Consider the following 22,455-nt stretch of genomic DNA (forward strand, 5'->3'; position numbering starts at 1 on the left):
TCTGCCTGACAATGAGGATGATTAGAAGTTCAAATTAGCTCTCTGTATGAAGGACTTTTTTCTGATCCTGCCTACATGCATTAAATTCCTTTATATATTTGTAAATGTCCAAAGGCAGGAAAGAATCACAAACTAAACCAAGATACCAGGCACAACCCAAGCAGAGAGAAAACATCAGCCAGCACAAGTCCTATATTTGTCATGAAGAAGAGCTGGAGTACTCCAAGGCAGCAAACGTGAATTCTCCCCCGGCACCCTCATTCATGTAGGCAACAGCAGAAACTGCTGTCATTATTACGTGCCCTGAGTCTTACAGACATTCTTCTTCCCAGGCTGGTATCAGTGGCATCAGTAAAGGAAAAGGTTGAGCAAAAAACTTCTGCTGTTGACAATCACCATCTCTACTAATGAAGCTCAAATGCATGCTGTTCTACATTTTTTAATTTACTATTTCCACTTTCTTTATCCATTTTATTAGAAGCTCCTACAACTTCTCACACTTAGTGTTTCCTTTTAGTCTTCCAATACTTTCACCACTCCATTCCCCATTGCTATCATAAAGGACACCAAATCATCCAAAGCAAAGGAAAGCACATTCTAAAATTATGTTAGAAGCATGAGTATCTTAAATCTCTCAGTAGCTGTGCTCAGCTATTTACATTTACCTTCACTTTTCCTCTTTCCTTGCAAATCTGTTGCTTATATTAATTAGTACTAAAATAGTATAATAAACTTTTCTCCCCCACAGAAGTCAAAAGTTTTCAGGTGACCCAAACAGCAGATACAAAGTTGATGACAAGTGTGCGCCAGCTGCCTGAAATTTGAAAAACCTCTCCATCCCTCATTCTCTCTGAGAAGTATCAGTAAAATATGGATAGCGTCATGTTGTACCAGGAGGCTCTGCTACCACAGGTACTGCTATTCACCGGATGGTACTGTTTATTTTGAAAAGATCATCATCTAGCTGGCAGAAGGCTCCCTTTAGACTAGTACTGTATGCGACAAATCCAATAAGCAGAACTTTAACAAAAACAACCACCCAAGGAGCAGCTGTGCAAGTCAAAGGCCAGGAGGGAGATGAGCCAGCACGTTAGAGAGAGATGATACCACAGGAAAATCCTGTCCATTCACTCTGGTAAGGCTCCCATGCTGCTAACATTTCTGAATATGAGCAAAGTAGTCACACTGAAGTAATTCCTCTCCTCCCACACACAGGAGTACTCTGAGCTAATAGAACAGGAAATGCTAATTATTTATATACCCTAAAAACCAACACATATGTTCTTCCCTGTTAACCTAGGTCAAGCTTGAAGAACAACTAATAACTAAAACATTTGCTGTTCAATACACCAGCAGTCCTCCACAGCTATAGCTACATACAGCACAAAGATTCAGAATGAATCAAACTTCTTATATTTCCATCCCAGGGAAAAATCAACCATTCTCACACAGCTTTATATACATTTCAGGACAAAACAACGCAAGAAAAATCCCTAGGAATTATGACATTTTTCAGCAAGATCTGTGGAGGAGGCTTTACATTAAGCAGTATCAGTAATTTCCACTCCATTTCTTCAAAAAGCATCTGAAAAGTCTTCTCCTAGCATCCTTCAACATTGGATGGAAAGCTCAAACTCAGCATTGTTGGGAGCCTCTGCCCCCCAGCAAGAGGAAACAAAAGCCTTGAGGGTCCTGGTTCCAAAGACCATAAAAACACTGAGGTCTGTCTCCATAGTACAGTTTGCATGGCAGGACATCCACGTGTCTGGAGATGTGGTTCAGCAGGTTATGCAAATTAAAAACTTTGTACACAGCTTTTTGATTCCACAAAATTGACATTTTGAAAAGGAGCACTTCCTTCCCCATAAGGGGAAGTGATTTGTTCTAGCTGTATAAAATAAAGATCCAATTAGAAAATGCTAGTTTTTACCAAGTATTACCTACCAACAAGATAAACTCCACAGAATATACTGATTTTGCCTATAATTCATTAAACAAACATCACAGAAGTGTTTTCACTGAGAAAAAACATGTTTAATTAAATCATGCTGAAAAATGCACAAATGAGAGATTCTCATCCCATCTCTTCCCTAATAAAACAGTATATACAAAAAATTTACAGTGTTTCTTCAGAAACACATAGCTCCATTTTTCAGTGTCACATGAAGCCTTGTATAAGGACTCTTAATTATCAGTTTGTTTTTAACTTTAAAGTGTGCTGAAGCAGGTTAACGCATCCAAGCAGCTCTCTCCTCTGCCATGCTACATTCAAGAGATGGCACCTAACAGGCACAAATGCACCTTATTATGTCATTCAACAAGGTGGTAGTTCTCCAAGAGTCTTTTCTCCTCACAGTATCAAGTGAGACCTTTGATAAAAATTAGAAGGTTTTTCTAATCCATGAGGCATCGATAACTCATTAGTAACTCATTTTAGAAACTACTTTCTCTATGGAGCAGAACTTCAGTAACTCACACCTATGAGATCCCTGGCTTGCAATTTAATTTTCTGCATTAAAAAGAAAATAAAGAAGGCAAAAAATGCTTTCTGTATCAGAAACATCTTTCAATTATTTATTAGGATAATTTTACCATAATAGCAAGTGTTACAGAGTACTTTTTAATCAATTAATTATTTTCTGATCTCATAAAAATACCTTTCTGACAAGTACCAAAATAATGATTTGGGGAGTAGGAGAAAAGAAGAGAGTGAGAATGATGTTATATGTAGCTGCTTAGTGTGCATCTAAATCATTACTGTATTAGAAGTAAGGCTTAAAATTCTCCAGTCCTGAAGAAGAAACAGTCCTACCAGGACTATACTACACAGGACTTTATGTTCTTCTAAATGGATATGCCTCTTGGATACTCAACTCTCCTCGTATCTGACATCACTAAGCATACTACTACCTCTCAACTAAGCAAAAAATAACCATGTATTTCAGGAATCACCCTCATTTCTGAACGCACCTTAAACTTCTGACATCATAGAATACAGTTTGAAGCATGATCAAAGGAAGCAAGCTATAAAATTTCAATAGCAGATACATCCTAAGCAAACAGTCAAAGCAACACAGAATTATGCATCAGTATCTTGAATCTCTGTACTAGGTCTCAGAATAGGGATTACCCTATATTTTTTCCATAAAATGCTTAACTTTAGAACAACAGCTGGTCACATATTTTGGATTGCAGAAACTTATTTAATTTTCTTCAAATTTCCCTTTGCAATATGTTTTGATTGTCAGGTTTTGGATGCAGAAGAAAATAGCAACAATGGAAGTTTACTCGCTTACCTCCAAAAATGAAAAGCGAACAGAGGACTGCATGGACTGCAGGGGCTTGTTGGGGTTGGGCTCAGGCTCCTTGGGGTGAGACTGCAAGTTAAAATAATGTCATCTCCAGTGAACAGCAGGTTTAGCAAGAGTCGCATGTTTTAGCGTAGGAGTTACGTAAGGAGTTTTGGTTAGACCCAAAGCATTACCATCCTCCTGAATGAAGTGATTGACAATAGCCACACAGTTTTTGACTTAAGAAGAAACTGATTTAAATAAAAACAAATATGAAATCTGGTGCTGGTGTATGTACTTGACTATGTTAAGACTCCCTCCAGGAAAATACTTGTGTACAAAGTCCACAGACAGGGGGGAAAAAAATGGTTACTTGTTTAAGACTTCAAAGCATTCTGCCTGAAACAGGATATGTAATTGGGACTTTTTTTCTTTTTAAAAGTCTCAGGGTTTTTTAAAGTTTTTGATATGCAAATCAGATTTATTAAAAACAAAAGGAAAACTAAAACTGATTATGAGCTTTCATCAGCAATAAGAAACTCGTAAGAAAGGTTTCCAATTCGAGAGCCTAAAATTTGTGCACTAAAAATTAAAAGTGCCCTAGCTAGGTAGCATCATTTTCCACCCATTTCACTAGGAAATGTTCCCTCACGAATATCAAGCCCTTTACGTAGGTAACCAAATACGGATATAAACAACTCATCCAAAAAAAATGTACTTGAGCATTGGGCTTCAAAGGTGCCTTCAAGAAGTTGCCTCAAGTATATCTCCATTCAAAAGGTCTCTCAATAGAACAGTAGGCCACTGACAGATTTCACAGATTCTCTTTTAAAATATACTCATGCACTCACATGCACTTGTCCCCATAAAACTTGCAAGAAAGCTTTTTTTTAAAACATGTTTAATAGCATGCCTCTTGTTGCAATTAGCTGAAGCTACCTGTCCAAAAAAACACACAGCTCTGCCTTCTGTGCAGACTGAGCGAAGGCAGAAGCTTACAGGGAACTTTTTCCAGATCACCTTCATAAAGATTTGTTCTGCCACATACCAGACCCTTGCAGCCAGCCAACACTAGCACTCCTGTCCTTGTCCCCAGTGGAGATGCCAATGGCCAATACACTAAGCACAGCTAGTTCCAACTCTAAACCCTTGTTTTCAATTGCATGACACTTGGCCAGATTTTAAAACATTCCCATCAAAACCTGTCAAGGTGGATATCTGATTCAGTTTTTTCTGAACATTTCAGCAGAAATAGTACTACTGCTTCTAAAGCAGATTAGAGATGACATTTTTTTGACATTGTACATTCCTGCAACCTTTCCTTCTTGAGATACTTTGGAGACGACACGAAGTTTGGCAGGGGCATGCACAGTGAGTCAAGGGTGGGCCTACTGTTATGATCTGACAAGGCTACTGCATTGGGGCGATTTCCTCTGGCTGCTGGCTGTGCCTGCATAATCCCTGAACTAGGTGCACAGAAGAGCATGCTGCCAACACAGCCCAGCAGCTAGATATGAGCTAGCTTGATTTCAGTTGCAGACTAGCTGTGCTAGCACAACCGCATGTCCCAGCTAGTAAGCTCCATTAAGAGCCAACAGCTCAATATATCACTCTGAAAACAGCTAAACTGAACCCAGGCTCACATCAGTCAACCTGTGCAGGCCTGCGGAGAAAGGTGTGGATTAACAGACTCAGATTTCTGCTGTTTCACTGAGGCGCTCTCTGTTGCACTGCACTGACGTGCTGCAACATGCACTAGAAAGGTCTTTGTTTGTGTATGATCAGTACAGGCTTGTAAAAAGTTTTTTGTGCTTCTAGCTGCACTGTCTTTTATTCTCTGCTGCAGGTCTGCTGCAGCAGAGCTGGCAGTTTGTCCCCATTTGTTTGCTTGTGCATCCCTCTTCTGTTTGTCTGTGCGGCCCTCGCTGACTATAGGCTGGAAAACTCTCCTGTGCTGCACCATCAGTGCTCACACTGCTGCTCCTGGGGATGCACAGCAAGGGTAGGGATAAACGCAGGTGATACAGACAGCAACTAACTTCCAGCAAGATCAGAATCAGGGAGGGGAGCTGACACTGATCAAATGAGAATCCAGGTGGAGGGAGAAGGAGAACCGGCACCAGCTGGCCAAAAGGCACGGGGCTTTGGCAGAGAGAGCATGGGGACTGCTGTGGAGTAACGACTCGGGGCAAGGAACCTACTAAAGCCAGAGTAGTGAAAAGGAGAGCAAAACCACAGGTCTGGCACTGAATGGGAAGAACATACTAACTTCACACCCCAGAATGAGATTCCTAAATCACCTTCCTGTGAACAAATCCTAGTGACATCCCACGGCAAAGCACATCTCCCTCCCTCTACTGGATGGCACACAGACAGCAGGTGGAAGTCCTACACCTGCTAGTAGTTATGCATATTCTTCCTCATTTTCATTACTGTAACACATCGGAGTCTCAGTCATGGAGCAGACTCTCAGGGCATTCAATATCAGATGTGCTTCTACTATGGAGCTATAAATTCCCACCTAGTGATGACACTGGAGTGTCAATCCAGTTCTTCTATAGAACTTGGCTTTTCATTTTTGCTTTTTTAAGACCTACAAATTACATGCAAAAACCTGTTAAAACAAATTGTCACAGTGCATATGCACAAGGCTGGCAGGCAGGCTCAATTCTTACATTTACTAAATTTGGAATGCTTCATTCTGGATCCTTAATATTCTTTGAAAGAGCTTTCTGCAAGTAATGAATACAAAGTAGACAGACTGTACTAATTTCTCAGAGAGACAACATAATTCTAGTCCCAACTTTTAAACTTTATTGAAGGAAAATTCATGAGAATCAGTGTGTAAAAAATTGTTTACAGGAATGAGTTGGATTCTGCCCCCCACAGATATGTGCTTTTACAGATGATTGAAAATAAGGATCTGGGAGACATGACTTAAGTCTGCATTGACTCCACTCCGACAAATCGTGAGAGAATGACTCTATGGGAATCATTAAGTGCCAGCAACCAAAATATGATACTCTCTTTTCTCTACAAGTAAATTAAGTTTAGAAAGTAGCGAGTGTGATGGCAAAAGAAAGTCTGATATATGAAAAAATTAAATAAATCCAGACAACATTTTAGCAAAAACAATGATCAATGCAGAATTTAAAATATAATTATTAATTTTATCAGTATTAAATATTGTCAAAATATGGCAAAACAAGTGTAATTATGTTAGGTTACCATGAAAAAGGAGGAAGCGGTAAATGATTACCTCATATTACAAAAACACATACATATGTTGAAAAAACAGTAACATGAATCATTTTTTGTCCTTTGCAGTTAGTGATGTTATTCTCATACTATGATTACATAATTCATTAAAGATTGATTTTAAAATATTTAAATTGCCACAGCTCAAAAAGAGTATAATTATCAATTATTCATGCAAACCATTTTAATGAGGTCCCTGATAAGACTCCTCCTCCAAAACTCCTGAGAAATTAGCAATGCTATTTTTTTCAGAAAAATACCTAGAGCTTAGTCTGCTCACAGCTAACACACACTGCTCTCAGCAGAAGGTGCCAGATTGAAATGCAGAATTTCTCTCTGACATTTCACAAACGTAGTTCTGGGGAACCCAATATAACATCTACACTTGTTCCTTGGAATAAAGTGCTCTGTCACCTTCATGTGATTATTGGAATAAGTTATTTGCTATGCTGCACAGTTACCTATAGCCCTCTCTTTAAAACATGGCAGATGTCAGAGATAATACCTTTCATAGCTAAGTAACTTTACCGCAGGCATCTGCAGCATTCAGGGATTTTTTCTCTTGCAAGAATGGGGGAGTCCCAGGGAATATTAAAGGCTCTGACGTAACCACATCTATTTACCTAGATAAAATTAGCAAGTTCTCATGGTGACTATAATATGCATACATACATGCCTGACATGTCAACGTAGACTGTAGGTATGTATGTATAGAAATAAATATTTGTCTTTGACTAACAAATCTTGGTTAAACATATGCTGGCATTTATGAATAAAAGACTATACTTACTATCACTGTACATTAAAATTACATATTTTCATGTAGTAACTCTCTAAATAGCTGACATCACACAAATGAGTTAATGAGCTTGCGAGTACCAAGTAAACATACTGCTAAATTAGGTAAACATACTTACTGCAGAGACTATCAGGAATCCTCCAGAATGTCGATACAGTTCATTAGTGTAGTTACGTATGTAAAATACAGCTCATTCCTGATGGATTTTCAGAAACAGCATTTCTCTAATGCTTTAATCTCTTGCAGTGCTCTCTATTATTCAGCAGAGACAGAGGCCTTTCTAAAAGGCAGCACTGGGATAAACAACAGTAACAGAGAGCTGCAGAGAAAGACAGACACCATGGCCTACTGACAGATTCTTCCCCCTACAAGCTGACAGGATGCTCCATGCACTGAGATTCAGTAACTTTAAATATGCAGAAATGCTTTCTTTCCAAATGTACTGCAATATCCCAGCTCCGGGCTCGCACATTTGCTGAAACCAACTGCAATGCATTTAAAAAACGTGTTCCTTCAACCTGGAGCTGCAGTGCTCCCAGACTGTCAAGCACAAACATGTTAAACAGCTCCTGGTTGCACGAAAGCCGGCATCATGCAGAAACCATTAAAATATTAAAGACAGACAATACTTACTCCAAGGTCAGCCCTGGAATTTGTAGCCTTTCCCGCTGGGCTTTCATTGCTGTTATGTGTTACCACACTCTATTGTAATCATGACACACATTCACTGGCAGCATTCTGGTGATGACAGAGAGCCAAAATGAACCACTATAAAGGAATGGACTAGCGATCTCTTGGGGGCGGGGGGAGGACCGCAAGTTTGGGTCCTTCCACCTCTAGCTGTCACGAAGAGCTGCCGGTTGCCTCTCTCAGGTTAGTGGCAGCGCACGCCGCGCTGATTTTGTGAAGCAAACGGCACCTTCAGTTGTGCACGTCAAGTAATTCATCCCCGGTATTCTGCAGCACCAGCCGCCGCGCCAACACACACGCGCACGCACACGTTGCACCTCAGAGGAAAGAGAGGTCCCCCTCACTACGCCAGCCCACAGCACACAAAAAGCCTCTATGCTTAAGACAGTTTCTCTTGGCAAATGTCAAACATTCACCACCCCCTCTGATCCTGCCGAATAGGATTTAGCCATCTTGTTTAAGTCACATTATCCCTTCCCTTGGTAAATAGACAGGCAGTTTCTGCAGTAATAGAACAGCACATCGCTGAATGAAAAACAGGCTCGTCTCCTTTAACAGGGAAAATTAATTGCCAAGGCATTTAAGAACAAATACATTCTTGTAACACTGAGGTTATACAAAAGGAAAAGTTATCAGTCTGTTCTGTCATGACTGAACTTGAGTTTTAAAGGGAAATTATCTAGAATTTTTACTAAGGGTGAGAGCCAGACCTAGAAATTGCAGAAAAGTTATAAATTTCAGGTTTAAAGGCAACTTCACTTAAAAGTAAACCAGTATACAACAGTTTATAAAGACAGTTTTAGATCAGTGCCACTGTGTAGGGTGCTGGTTTTCATTTAATTATATTCCTTTTTTATGTACTCTCTCTTAGTCTGAGATTATCCTTTTAATAAATAAAAATTGTGAATTGTTCCGTGAGGACTAGCATTTTTTTTAATGCTCTATAAAACACCATGAAAAGCAAAGGCACTGTGCAAGTACTTATTTTTAGTAATTTAAGAGCTAGAGTATTTTATCTCACCTGCATAGTTTTCCTGTGTAATTCTTAATTTGTACCTCTTGCACAACATGATAATGTCAACCACGTGATTTTATATTTTGCCAGAGCTCTGGCCCTGCTCTAGGCATGGACAACTTCTACAGACTAGTCAGAGCACAGGACCAAATGAAGCTGCTGCTCATTTTTGGAAGAAATTAGTGAGTTTACAGGTACAGAGTCATGTGTTTCAGAGACAGAGGGAAATCTCCTGGTTACGGAAACAGCTGAACTGGATTTGGTGAGCTAGACTGCTCTTTCAACCACACAGTAGAAAATAATGATTAAATTATCTCTTTTCTTTCTCCTACATGTATCTATTGGGAAGTACTTAAAATTTAACTGATGTATTACCTAGAGCCTTCATTTAAAGATATTGAAAACAAAACTGAAGCATACACAGAACTACGCATTTGAATTTCTAAAACATAACAGACATCTGGATTCTGATTACTAAGCTAAGGCCCCAGCAAGCATTACTACCCCCAGCATCCTGCAAGTAATCCTTCTAAGGAAGTTCTAAATTCTCCTACCTCCCAAAGAAAAAGAAAGGACGCGATCTAAGGGGTTAAATTCAAGATCACAAATCGCGATGGGTGAATTCACAGATTTGCAAGGGCACACCTATCAGCTAGATGCCCAACTCTGATTGGCACTTTCGAAACATGTTCTTCAAATTTTACTCAGAATGCGGCAAAACATCAATTTTTTGAAGATTTTCTTGAACTTGAAAAAAACCAGTACAAGAATCAACTAATAGTCAAACAGCTCCAACACTGAAACTATCAGGTGAAGCTGTCCATGCCTACAGTTTTTTTCATGATTTGAGTTTGGAGACAACCATTTAGGAATAGAAATTTAACAACAGAGAAGCAGAGTGTGAGGTACAACTACAGTCACAGGTCCCTGGCTCTCCCTTAGCTGCCAAGAACAGGCAGCTCCCTATTCCTGTTGCTCAGCACCTCTCAAACCAAGCTCTGTTCACTAAAAATTCTTCTGATAAAATCTCTTTTGTACATAAGACTTCTTCAGTCGCTGAAATGCCCTGTGTCTGATGGAGATAGAAAATTTTGACAGGTAAACTGTGACTGTGTGCATACCACACACAAACACATTTATGTAAATGTTATAAAATGTTCAAAGGGCTTAACTTTGTGCATACTAGCGTTTAGTTAGGTACTTCGTCCTGTTATCTATGTTCATATATGCACACATATGTAACAGCAAAGTACTTGCTTTTTGTTGTATAAAGCTGTTAAATTTCCACTGAAGGCACAGAGAGTAGGAGACAGCTTAAAACCCCTAGGAGGACAGCCAGCTGAATCAGGACAGTACCACAATTATTTCCATACACAAACCAATAGAAGGATTAGCTCAGAAGGAGAAGGTGTGCTTCCTTTGAAAGTGCAATACAAATTTTACATGTTATTCCTATAACACTAATTTTAATAGTGGGGTGAATGGAAGAGACAAGTCCACAATCAAGGTGGGTTTTCTTCCACTGTTCTTGAAGCAGTGCAACAACGAGAAACATGTAAAAGAATAGTCCGTTGCTACAGACGGCTTTAGAGTGAAACATAAAAATTAGGCAGTAGGTAGATTTTACCTGCAGGAGGACAAGACTGCCAGCTTGTCTTGCTTAAAGGAGAACGAGTTGGACTGGCAATTGGACACAACAGCTTAAACATAAGCAACTGCATCCAAGGGCTATTTTGAGACCATGAAAAATCAACCTCTTCCCTGAGCTAATTCATGCAGGCACTTCATGTCACATTAATGGTAAATTATTCTAAGCTGAGATTGAGCTTTGACTTTGAAAATCCTTCTTCTATGCATTCTGCCTGATCCAGACATAAGTTTGGAAAGTCATGATTTACTGAAAAAGAGAGATGAATACATAGCAGAAGATCAAATTCTGCCTACCGTTACACCCTTACAGTTTTTGCGGGAATAAACGGGACTGCTTCACATATCTGGAGGCAAAATATAGATCCCATTTAATTAGACAGAGCCTTGCAAGGGAAAGCTGACTTCAGTTTCATCAAAACAATTGTTTGCTCTTCATTTCGGACTGCTTAGATTTCGTTCCATAAACATATAGTTGAGGAAGCAAGTGGAAGTTAAAAAGGAGGCTCATCGTACCACAAAAGATACATCTCATTCATTCACTTGAAGTAACTGTAGTTTATTCCTAGGATAAATAACATTCATTATACTCGCAAAAGCTACAGTAAGGTCACTGTCTCAAAGGTAGTGATTTAAGTGTTTTCTTCTTCTTTGGCATCATCCCTAAAAATAGGTGTCATGAGTGCTACTTCATTAATGAAACCAATTCCATTAGTTTAACACAGCATTATTACCACAAAAGATTAAATTACCACAAATCCTGCAATAGACATGATAAGTAAAAAGTTTAATTCATCACTGGTTTGGGTTTGTGTGGCAGCGCTTTGGTAGTGGGGGAGGGGCTGCAGGGGTGGCTCCTGTGAGAAGCTGCTAGAAGCTTCCATGGCTCCAAGTCAGACCTGCCTCTGGCCAAGGCCGAGCCCATCAGCGACAGTGGTAGCGCCTCTGGGAGAACAGATTTAAGAGGAGAAAATCTGCAGCAGAGGAGGGCAGTGGGGTGTGAGAGAAACGCCTCTGCAGACAACCAAGGTCAATGAAGAAGGAGGGGAGGAGGAGTGGGGGAGGAGGGGATGCCCCTGGAGCCCGTGGTGAGACGTCAGGCTGTCCCCCCCCCAGCCCATGGAGGGGAGCGGGGGAGCAGATGCCCACCTGCAGCCTGGGGAGGAGCCCACGCCGGAGCAGGGGGGTGCCCCCCAAGATGGCTGTGACTCTGTGGGAAAGCCCGCGCTGGAGCAGTCTGTGCTTGAAGGACTGCAGCCCATGCAAAGGACCCATGCTAGAGAAGTTCGTGAAGAACTGCAGCCTGTGGGAAGGACCCATGTTGGAGAAGTACATGGAGAACTGTCTTCTGTGGGAGGGACCCCACGGTGGAGCAGGGGAAGAGTAAGGAGTCCTCTCCCTGAGGAGGAAGGAGCAGCAGAGACAAGGTGTGATGAACTGACCACAACCCCCATTCCCTGTTCCCCTGCACCACCAGGGGGAGGAGGTGGAGAGAACCGGGAGTGGAGTTGAGCCAGGAAGGAGGGAGGGGTGGGGGGAAGGTGTTCTAAGGTTTGGTTTTACTTCTCATTATCCTGTTTTGATTTGATTGGTAGTAAATTAAATTGATTTTGTTTTTCCCCCAAGTTGAGTGTCTTTTTTGCCCATGACCATAATTCGTGAATGATCCCTCCCTGTCCTTGTCTTTACCCTGGAGCACTTATTTGTATTTTCTCCTCCCCAATCCACCGAGGAGGGGGGGGGTGTCGGGAACGGGACACCAGGAGGAGCAAGCAAGTGGCCTTGTGTTGCTTTGTTGCTGGCTGGGCTTAAACCACAACAATATGTGAGCCCATAGCACTATAAACTCACAGGGAAGGGGGATGAGTGTTTGGTAGCCCATGACAGAAAGACATACTAGATGACCCCTTCCAGCCTTAAGTTCTGTAAGTCTCAACATCACGGCTCTATTGACATTTACAGGCATAGCCATAAATCTGACACCAGTAAGCAATTTACAATAATGCATTTTATTAATGTGTCAGTGGAGTACATGGTAAAAGCCCAGGTGGTTTTCCAAAAGACGTTGCCAGAGCCTATTTAGAGCTATAAGCCTTACTATTCTGCAAGGGATTTGTTTTTAAATTATAGTTTTCAGAAGCACTCTATTAAATTCAAATGTATTTTTAGTAACTTTTTATAAATGAGTTGCATATTCTGCTGATAGCTCTATGGTATTGTTCACATTACTAAACAAAGGAATAGATCAAAAGAACATGTTTATTAGCAATGTTAATTATCCATTAAAAAATAACAGAACTGCTGTGTAGACCTCTGCTAGGTTAACCCAGCAACTGGTTGTCAAATTAAACATCTTAACTAAAACCACTGATCCTAAAACACTGCAGACAAATGGAATCAATAATGTGCACCAGCCAAGATCTGGCAAAATCTCTCCACAACCTCACTCACTCCTACTCCTCTGCAGTGAGTTTCAACAGATCTGAAATGTTCCCTGCAGCCAGAATAGCCTCCTCGTATGCAGAAGCAGATGATTTTAAGTTGAAGTGGGACTGATGCTGGCTGCTCCTGCAACACTGAGAGCTCAGAAGACAGATCAAAATAATGAAGGTATCTGGCCGAAAAGTGAAAGAGAGCAGCTCTTTACTCTTTGTCTAAATATCATTTGGGTTGCTATTATAGATGACAGCAAAAAAACAGCAAGAGGTGCAATGCATTTAGGTAGCCTTCCTCATATTCCACCACAGTCTCCCATCTCCCTTTATTAGGTAGCATCATTTCTGCATCTGCCTGTGAAAGCTCCAAAATAAGATTTATACAAAATCAAAAGCTCAGCCAATACAATGGCACACCTTTTGTCAAAATCTTTTCTTCTGGAAAAATCCCAGAGTAGCTACTTCAGATTTAGGGAACCTCCTAGCATATTTCACGTACTATAAGAATATTAAAAAAATTCCTAATCTGAAATTAGAAAGCAATAAAAATAGCTCAACTAATAAAGTCTCTTGTCAACAGACATCAAGCTAGTATCAAAACTGTAAAAAGCTTGAGAAATCAGGCTTTAGTAATAATAATAGTCTCAATCTGCACTGCCTTTCAATACAAAAGGAACAGCATTAAAAGAACTAGAGGCAAAAATAGATCTACTTCTTGGAGAGTTCTACATTACACGGGGTTTAAACAGTTGTTTGTTTTTTTAAATTCAAGAGCGTTGTTACACGGTGATAACCCAAACCCAGGCTCTTGATGAGCATTTGTTTATCTGGTCCTTATTTAGGCTATATTTTAGTGCTAATTGATGCTGTTTAACTTTCCTGTATTTATTTTTCCATCAAAAGAAATACATTGAAAACATAAAAAATCTTCTATTGAATAATTTTGTAAGATCATGATGGTATCTGAGGATCTTCTTCAAAATGTTAAAGCACAAATAAATCATTTCATGATTCTACAATCTAGCCTGCAGCCCTTCTCTAAAACCCTACACCTGTCTATCAACAACTAATATGTACCTAGAGAGTTACTAAGCTCTGTTTTGGCTGATCAATTGATTGATAACTGATTCCTTATTAAGGCCCCTTCATGCACACGAATACATATATGCCTGCAGAAGCTTCTCCTCAACAGCTCTGTAATGCTACCACATATATGCCTCATTTTTTTTTTTAAATACAGCTCCTGATCCTCTCTAGATAGTCACTAGACAAACAGGGGCAGGCAAGCGCTCTGAACAGAGAGGAGCAGCAGAAATAGAGCAGTCAGTCTTTCACCACAAAAAATCAAGAAGTTTGAAGTTCATTGTCTTTCTTAAACTTGTCTTATGCTTACATAAAGCCCTATACACATTTCCACAGGGAATTCTGTCATTACAGACACGCACAAATGAGTAATACTGTCTGTTATGAGACAGTATTTTCTTCCATGAAAGCAGATACTTAAAATATGGCATCAAGTTTCAGCAGAAAGTTTTGGCAATTAATCCCATGAAAGTAATGATACATTATAAAGAGAGCTAGAAGGAAGTCAAGAGATCATCTTCTCCCTCCCCAAGAGAGGTCCATTATACTTATATTACCCTATCACTTCAGCCAGCTGTTTGTTTCCTCTGTTCTTAAAAGTTGACAGTGATTCCACAACACTCCCAGGTACTCCACTCCTCTGCTTCAGTATTCAGAGACAGTAAATTTTTCAGTGGTGTCTAAGCTGAATCCCCTGTAACAATTTAAACACATTATGTCTTGCTTTACACCCCAGTAACATAGAAAACACTTTTATTTCCTGCTCATGGCAGCACACACTTGAAGACTTTCACGATCACCCCTCAGCCTTCTCTTCTCTAGAGTAAATAACCCCAGCTTGGTAAATATTTTTCCATAGATCATGTCAAGTTTTCAAAGCAGCTGACAGTTGTTATTTGTTCTCCAGCTGATCCACCTCAACACACAGCAGTCAAACCTAAATGCAGCACTCCAGCATAAGGTCTTGCAAGTTCTGTGTGGGGTAGAATAATGCTGCATGCCTTGCAGCTCAAAACGTCAGCTTCCCAGCATGTGTACCCTCTCCCCGCATTTCCCCCCCCCGGCAAAAGCATCACACTGTGAAACCATTATACCTCTCAGATCCTCCTCTGCAAACTGATGCCTGTCCGTCTTGCATCTGAAAAGCTGAGTATTTCCTGCTGAAGTAAGAACTCTCAGGCTTGTCCTATTTTACTTGGTATATTTTTGCCAGGTTGTCAGAATGATTTTGAAACCCCATACTGTTCTTCAATATACTCGCATTCTTCCCAGCTTGTTTCTGCTGCAAACTTAATAAATACCATCTATTCCATCATCTAGGTCACTAATGAAAAATAATTACTAAAGCAGTCATCCAGGTTTCTTATACCTGCAGCCCAGTGTAACTTCCTGCTTAGTGTTTCTACCCTACATTCAATATAGCAAAAGGTTCTCAAAAGTGACAATATCCCTACCTCATGCCCCTCCCCCCCCACCCCGACAGATTTGCTGGTATGGCTTGTTGGTAGAACTTGGCTAAAAAAAACCAAACCAAAACATAGTTCAGATTTTCAGTAATCTGAAAGCTTTCTGGATTTAGATTTATGTAGATGTATTCTTGGTACATCTGACAGACCCGTTTCAACCATAAAAAGAGCCATATTTTTAAACGTAAATGAAAACATTTTAAGTGTCTCCTAGCAGAATCTAGGAGAGAAGCATCCACAAAGTATGAAAACAATCTATAAAAACTCATCTTCAGCAGCATCTCAGTGATACTAAGAAGAATCATGGAATAGTTAAGGATGGGTCTCAAGGCCATACACACCCACGGATGTAGAACGTGCCTGGTTTAATCCCATTTCCATCATGTGCTGTGTTGAAGTGGAATGCACGTCTAGTCACCAGACTGCAAAATAGTACCATGTAGTAGAGGGGAAAAAAGCATTCCCAACATCTATGTTCCCTGCACAGCCTTTACAAAGGCACAGGAGAGCTTTTCTGTTCAGGCTAGAAAGCAAGAACTTGTTTGTTTCCAGCAGCATGCTCAGCCCCATGTTAGGGACACCTGGGATAGCATGTTTGTCTTAAATGTTATGCTTGCCTTCACTGCCTAGGGGCATGACCACACGAAACATTCGTAAGTGAAGCCACTGGGATATGAGGAAACGTGATTATATGCAATTACAATGCCTTTTGCACGATGGCAACCAACACACAATAAATATAAAGTAAGAGACTGCCAAAACCTGTGTCAGCCTTTTAGACTGTCACTCACTCTCCCTGTGGCAGTTATCTGCCATTCCTTTCAGGCAAGCATGGCAATATTATGGATCCACTTATCCCCAGTACTCTTTCTGACCTTTTCACAGGCCTGTGAGAGCTGTCACAACACACCTTAGCAAACTTCACAGGTCTAAGCTTGACTGGCTTGCTAGGGAAAAACATCACAGAGAAGTGGAAACACTACAACATTTGGGAGAAAGGACAAGAGGACAGAGATGGCAGAGAAGAACAACACATGGATCACAGGGAAGTATGCTAAAGCCAGGTTAGCTGCTGCCATGACTCAGGGAGCAAAGACTTGTGAAAGACTGAAGAGGCAGAACTGGCTAATGTTTAGCCCTTGCAAAACAGAAAGGTATCCTGCCAAAGCAGCATTTTCCTTCTTCAAACCTACAAAAGAAAAGCTCTGTCCTGGTGCCATCCATCCGCCCCTTTCCTTTTCAGCCCACCACAGAAGCCACCCACCTTCCTGCTGCTCACGCTGTTGGCTGAAGTAAACTATTCACTTTCTGCAACCTCCAGTCTCACAGTGAGCCATCAACCCCTCCCCAAGCACTGCTCATGGTCCCTGCCCCTCATTTTAGTCCCAGGAGCCATCACCCATCCTCCCATAAACAAAGCACTTGGCAACCAGGTTCTTGGCATGCCTATCCCCATAGGAAAACTACATTCACAGAGCCAGTCCTGCAAGCCTAAACCTGGCTCAGGATCCCTGCCCCAGCTCTCCACTGCTCTATCCCAGAGAACACACATGTAAGGAAGGCGCTCCGCTTCAGGCAAAGGCTGAAAATACGAATGGATGGAAAACCTCCAGCAACACAGAAGTGTGCCAAGAACTGCATTCAGTCAACAAAACTTTGTAAGAGGGTAAACATGACCCGTAACTCCCATTGGAAGCAGGAGGCAGATACTAGGATGGAGGGAAGTCAACCAGGCCCAGAAGTTTTAGGCAGAGACAGAAATGGTGGTAGAGGCAAAAATGGCCACGGCCACAAACATTATGCAGTATGTTCACAAGGCACTAACAAACAAGAAACAGCCAATGTCACCTAACTACAGAGCAGACACCATTCCCAGCCTTGGACAATGGAGGCCCTGACAGTCAGCACAGGGTGCCTCCTGCTGCCACACTGCACTCTGGCTGCTTTAAAACTTAAAAGTCTGTCTAGGGACCATGGACACATATTCCTTCCCAAGATCAAACCAGCCTTCCCCCTCCTCGAACTCTTCCTGCAGCTGTCTCACATGTTGTTGCCCAGGACTACAGCATAAAGCCTTCAGAGGAAGATGCGTCAGGATTGTTAGCATCTCCCAGTTTGTTCAAGATCTCTGCCAGTGAGGACATGCCTACTTTGCTGCTCCTCTGACATCCAGCTGTTGTCCCTAGTCCTCCAGAAGGAAGCGTTCATCTTCTGAAACTTCATGTGATTGCCAGTCCCTCTCACATCCAGCAGCAGCCTTCCGATACTGACAATGAAGTTAGCTTTTACTCTTCTTTCTCATGGCACAGGTTAAGGAGCAGAATCCATTCTTCAGGGCCCCAGGCTGGCATTTTTAGGAGGACAAAGGATTGCTGGGAGGATAGTTGTAAGAACAAAAGGGGAAAGAAAGGGAGACAATCATGAAGAGCTAAAAGGTTCAGAAAGGGGCACATCATGGGGCCACTGACACACAAGGGAGGTTGGGCATAAAAAAGACTAGTGGATATGACAGCTTAGTGAAAGAGAAAGGTGAGAGCCAAGGATTGTGGGTCATGGATGACAGCCAGTATGAAGGCACAGATGCCATCCAGCTCTTGACATAGCAAAGGAAGCACATGAGGACACTACATGAACTCAGTGATCCAAGAGCATTTTCCCAGTACAGATGTGCTCTGTACACACTCATTGTTTAGTCCCTTACCTCCCCATAAGGGGTACGAGTAAATCAGATTAACATCTCACAGAGGATCTTCCAATTTGGCTTCATCCAAAATAAATCTCTAGGGTGCATGTAACAGAACAGTACAGTGTAAGAGAATGTAGTAGTACACTACTACAAACTAAGAGGCTAATACTAGAAAGTATCTACGCAGCTACTTTTTCAGGTGGTCTTTCCAGTATTTTTATCCCAAGCTATGCAGCAGCTAGGATGAAGATCTTGACTTAGAGTTCTGGGGGAAGCCAGCACATGGCAGCAGGTTTCATTTGCTCCTCAGAAAATACTGAAGTATTCTGCATAAACAGGAGTTTCCCAAATGCTTTATGCCAAGGCATGTAACTCTGTGGTAGTCCAGCTGAATGACAAAGAAACTGCAGATAACAAATACATGAATATCGTTTATGATAAGCAACAGTACTGGTTTAGAATACTGACAACAATAAAAAATGTTCAAATTTGCATTTCACAGGAAAGAGGAAGGGGGAAAAAAGACTTCCCTCCTCCTTTAAGATAAAACAGAAGTGGCTCATTGGGATTTCATGATCCTTACATCTCTAGAAAGTCACCCTATCCTCCACTTGATGGAATGGCAATAATACTGAAAATTCCGAGGGGAAAATCTGTAATGCCAGAATGTCTGCCAGCAGATGCAAGGCAGGCAGATCCCTGATGTTCAGCAACTGTCTCTTTTACCTGAGAGCAGATATCTAGAACAGAGGTGTCGTGGTTTAACCCCAGCCAGCAACTAAGCACCACGCAGCCGCTCACTCACTCCCCCCCATCCAGTGGGATGGGGGAGAAAATCGGGGAAAAAAAAGTAAAACTCACGGGTTGAGATAAGAAAAGTTTAATAGAACAGAAAAGAAGAAACTAATAATGATAACGCTAATAAAATGACAAGAGTAGCAATAAAAAGATTGGAATGTACAAATGATGTGCAGGGCAATTGCTCACCACCTGCCAATCGACACCCAGCTAGTCCCCGAACGGCGATTCCCCGCCCCCACTCCCCAGTTCCTATACTAGATGGGACATCCCATGGTATGGAATACACCGTTGGCCAGTTTGGGTCAGGTACCCTGGCTGTGTCCTGTGCCAACTTCTTGTGCCCCTCCAGCTTTCTCGCTGGCTGGGCATGAGAAGCTGAAAAATCCTTGACTATAGTCTAAACACTACTGAGCAACAACTGAAAACATCAGTGTTATCAACATTCTTCACATACTGAACTCAAAACATAGCACTGTACCAGCTACTAGGAAGATAGTTAACTCTATCCCAGCTGAAACCAGGACAACAGGTGATATCATTGCTACCAGAGGAACAAATATATTGTGCAGAAACCCGAGTGCTTCTTTCCTTAAAATAAAACCAAACATATATTTGTAGATAATACCTCACCTTTAATCTCTACTGTATTTAGTTTGTGTGGTGGGGTTTTGGTAGCGGGGGAGGGTCTGCAGGGGTGGCTCCTGTGAGAAGCTGCTTGAAGCTTCCCGGGCTCAAAGTCGGACCCGCCTCTGGCCCAGGCCGAGCCCATCAGCGACAGTGGTAGCGCCTCTGGGAGAACAGATTTGAGAAGGGGAACCGGCAGTGAGTAGTGGGATTGGAACGTTAGAGGAACCCCTCTGCAGACCCCCAGGTCAGTGAAGAAGGAGGGGGAGGAGATGCTCCAGGCACTGGAGCAGAGATTCCCCTGCAGCCCATGGGGAAGACCATGGTGAGGCAGGCTGTCCCCCTGCAGCCCAGGGAGGTCCATGGGGGAGCAGATATCCACCTGCAGCCCGGGGAGGACCCCACACCAGAGCAGGTGGATGCTGGAGCAGCGGAAGACTGAGGAGTCCTTCCCCTGAGGAGGAAGGAGTGGCAGAGAGTGTGTGTGACGAACTGACCACAACCCCCATTCCCTGTCCCCCTGTGCTGCTGAGGGGGAGGACGTAGAAAAAATCAGAAGTGGAGTTGAGCCAGGACGGAGGGAGGGGTGGGGGAAAGGTGTTTTAAGATTTGGTTTTACTTGCCATTATCCTGTTTTGATTTGATTGGTAGTAAATTAAATTGATTTTGTTATTTCCCCAAGTTGAGTGTCTTTTTTGCCTATGACCATAAGTGGTGAATGATCCCTCCCTGTCCTTGTCTTGACCCACGAGCTTTTCTTTATATTTTCTCCTCCTCATCCTACCACCAGGGAGAAGTGAGCAAGCAGTCTTGCGGTGCTTTGTTGCTGGCTGGGCTTAAACCACGACATACACCAAAAATAAAAGGGGGGGAAAATCTATCATTAGAATTCTTTAAGCAGAGTACAGGTTCATCAAACAATCATATAATCTCCCCTGAGCCCCACCATGACCCCAATCCTACAGAGGCTAAATGTGTGCAAGCTAGAAATTGCACAGCCTCAGAAAGCTCTCTCTGTAGATTAAGAGATTATTCAAATCTTTGTAGCATCAGTCCTAAAAAAAATCAATTCATCAATACAGCATAGGGCAGCCTGGATCATGCAATTCATGAGGACATTACAGCTCCTTTGTGACAATTCTTTTTGACAAACTTCGAATTTTCCTTAACTGAAGAAAACTGGACTTCCCAAAATTAATGCCACTGGGAAAAAACAAACAATGAACATGCTGTTTCAGTATGTCAGATTTTTGATGTTTACTATTTGAAATTCAAACTGAGCTGACTAGCAGTGATTACCCACATGATGTTCTTCTGCAGTTTTCTCATTCGGTAACTACTTTCTCAGGCAGCAGAATAAAACAGTTGGTTATATCATCATTTGTTCTTTTTGTCTATGTCATACAATTTTAAAGTGTTACTAGAACTAATATCAAAGACAAGTAATCATACTCACAATGCAACTTCTGTTCACAGAACATACGAGAGGACACAGCCAATGCTAATTTCAAAATACTTATAGCAAGTATCTTCCAAAATATTGTTATTCAATATGCATCTACCAAATTTTTCACCAAAAGTCAGAATTTAATCATGTAATTATTGCGCTTGCAAACTAAGTTATCCCTAGACCCCAATCTGCTGCTCAGAGATCACTACTCCCTTGCCTCAGCAGCTCACCATTAAATTACCCTAGCATTTTCCCTCTGCTCTCGCTATATGCTTTGCTGCTTCTATGCACATAGAAACACTGCAAACACCACAAACTGCCAATTCAAGAGGTAATGCAGGATAGAAGGACAGAACCAAGAGAAACAGAGCAGTTCAGTGAAAAAGAGCACAAGCGGAAAAGGCTGCTCAGGGAAGCGGACTGTCACATGGGAAGAGCAAGAACAGTAGATTAGCCAGTTTGTCAGACCTCCATCCCATTACTCTTTTTTGCCTCATTTTGTCAGGTTCACTATTCAAGTTTTAGTAGTGAACTGACGAGGTCTTTTCTACTGCTACTTCTCTGTAGAGATTCAATTATTTTAACACCTCAGCACCTGCCTTCATCTCACTAGCAATCCATTAGCCATGAGATCTGGTCCTCTAACATGTAGGTTGAACCTCATGTGCTATAAAAGAATTAACTGCAGGTACGCAAATACTTTAAATATTTAACATTTCATATAAAATATTCTACTGCAAAAACATTTTTTAATTTAGGCAAAACACGAAGGCACCCAGATACTTGATTTTCTTTGCTTCCTCCAAGAATCATGTGATTCCCCCAACCTGGAATTCTGCAACATTCCTACAGGAAAATGACTTGACCCTAGAGGCTCATTTCATTTTGCTTTTTTTTCTTGAGGCTTAATCTGATCACAATTTTGATAAAGAATTACTTAAGATTATTTTTCATTCTTGACCCTGTCCTGTCCTTGCCTAAGTAGCCAAAACAAAACTCCAGCAGGGCATAGCATACCCAGAGCACTGTGGAGAAGAGTGATACCTGGTGAAGCATGGGTCAGGTGCTAATTTACATTACTTAATGTCATGGTTTAAGCCCAGCCAGTAACAAAGCATCACAAAGCTGCTTGATCACTCCTCCCTGCCACTGGCCCCAGTGAGATGAGGAGAAAATACAAAGAAAAGCTCGTGGGTCAAGACAAGGACAGG

Source organism: Haliaeetus leucocephalus, unplaced genomic scaffold, assembly GCF_000737465.1.
Source record: "Haliaeetus leucocephalus isolate CR32 unplaced genomic scaffold, Haliaeetus_leucocephalus-4.0 Scaffold722, whole genome shotgun sequence".
Taxonomy (NCBI): domain Eukaryota; kingdom Metazoa; phylum Chordata; class Aves; order Accipitriformes; family Accipitridae; genus Haliaeetus; species Haliaeetus leucocephalus.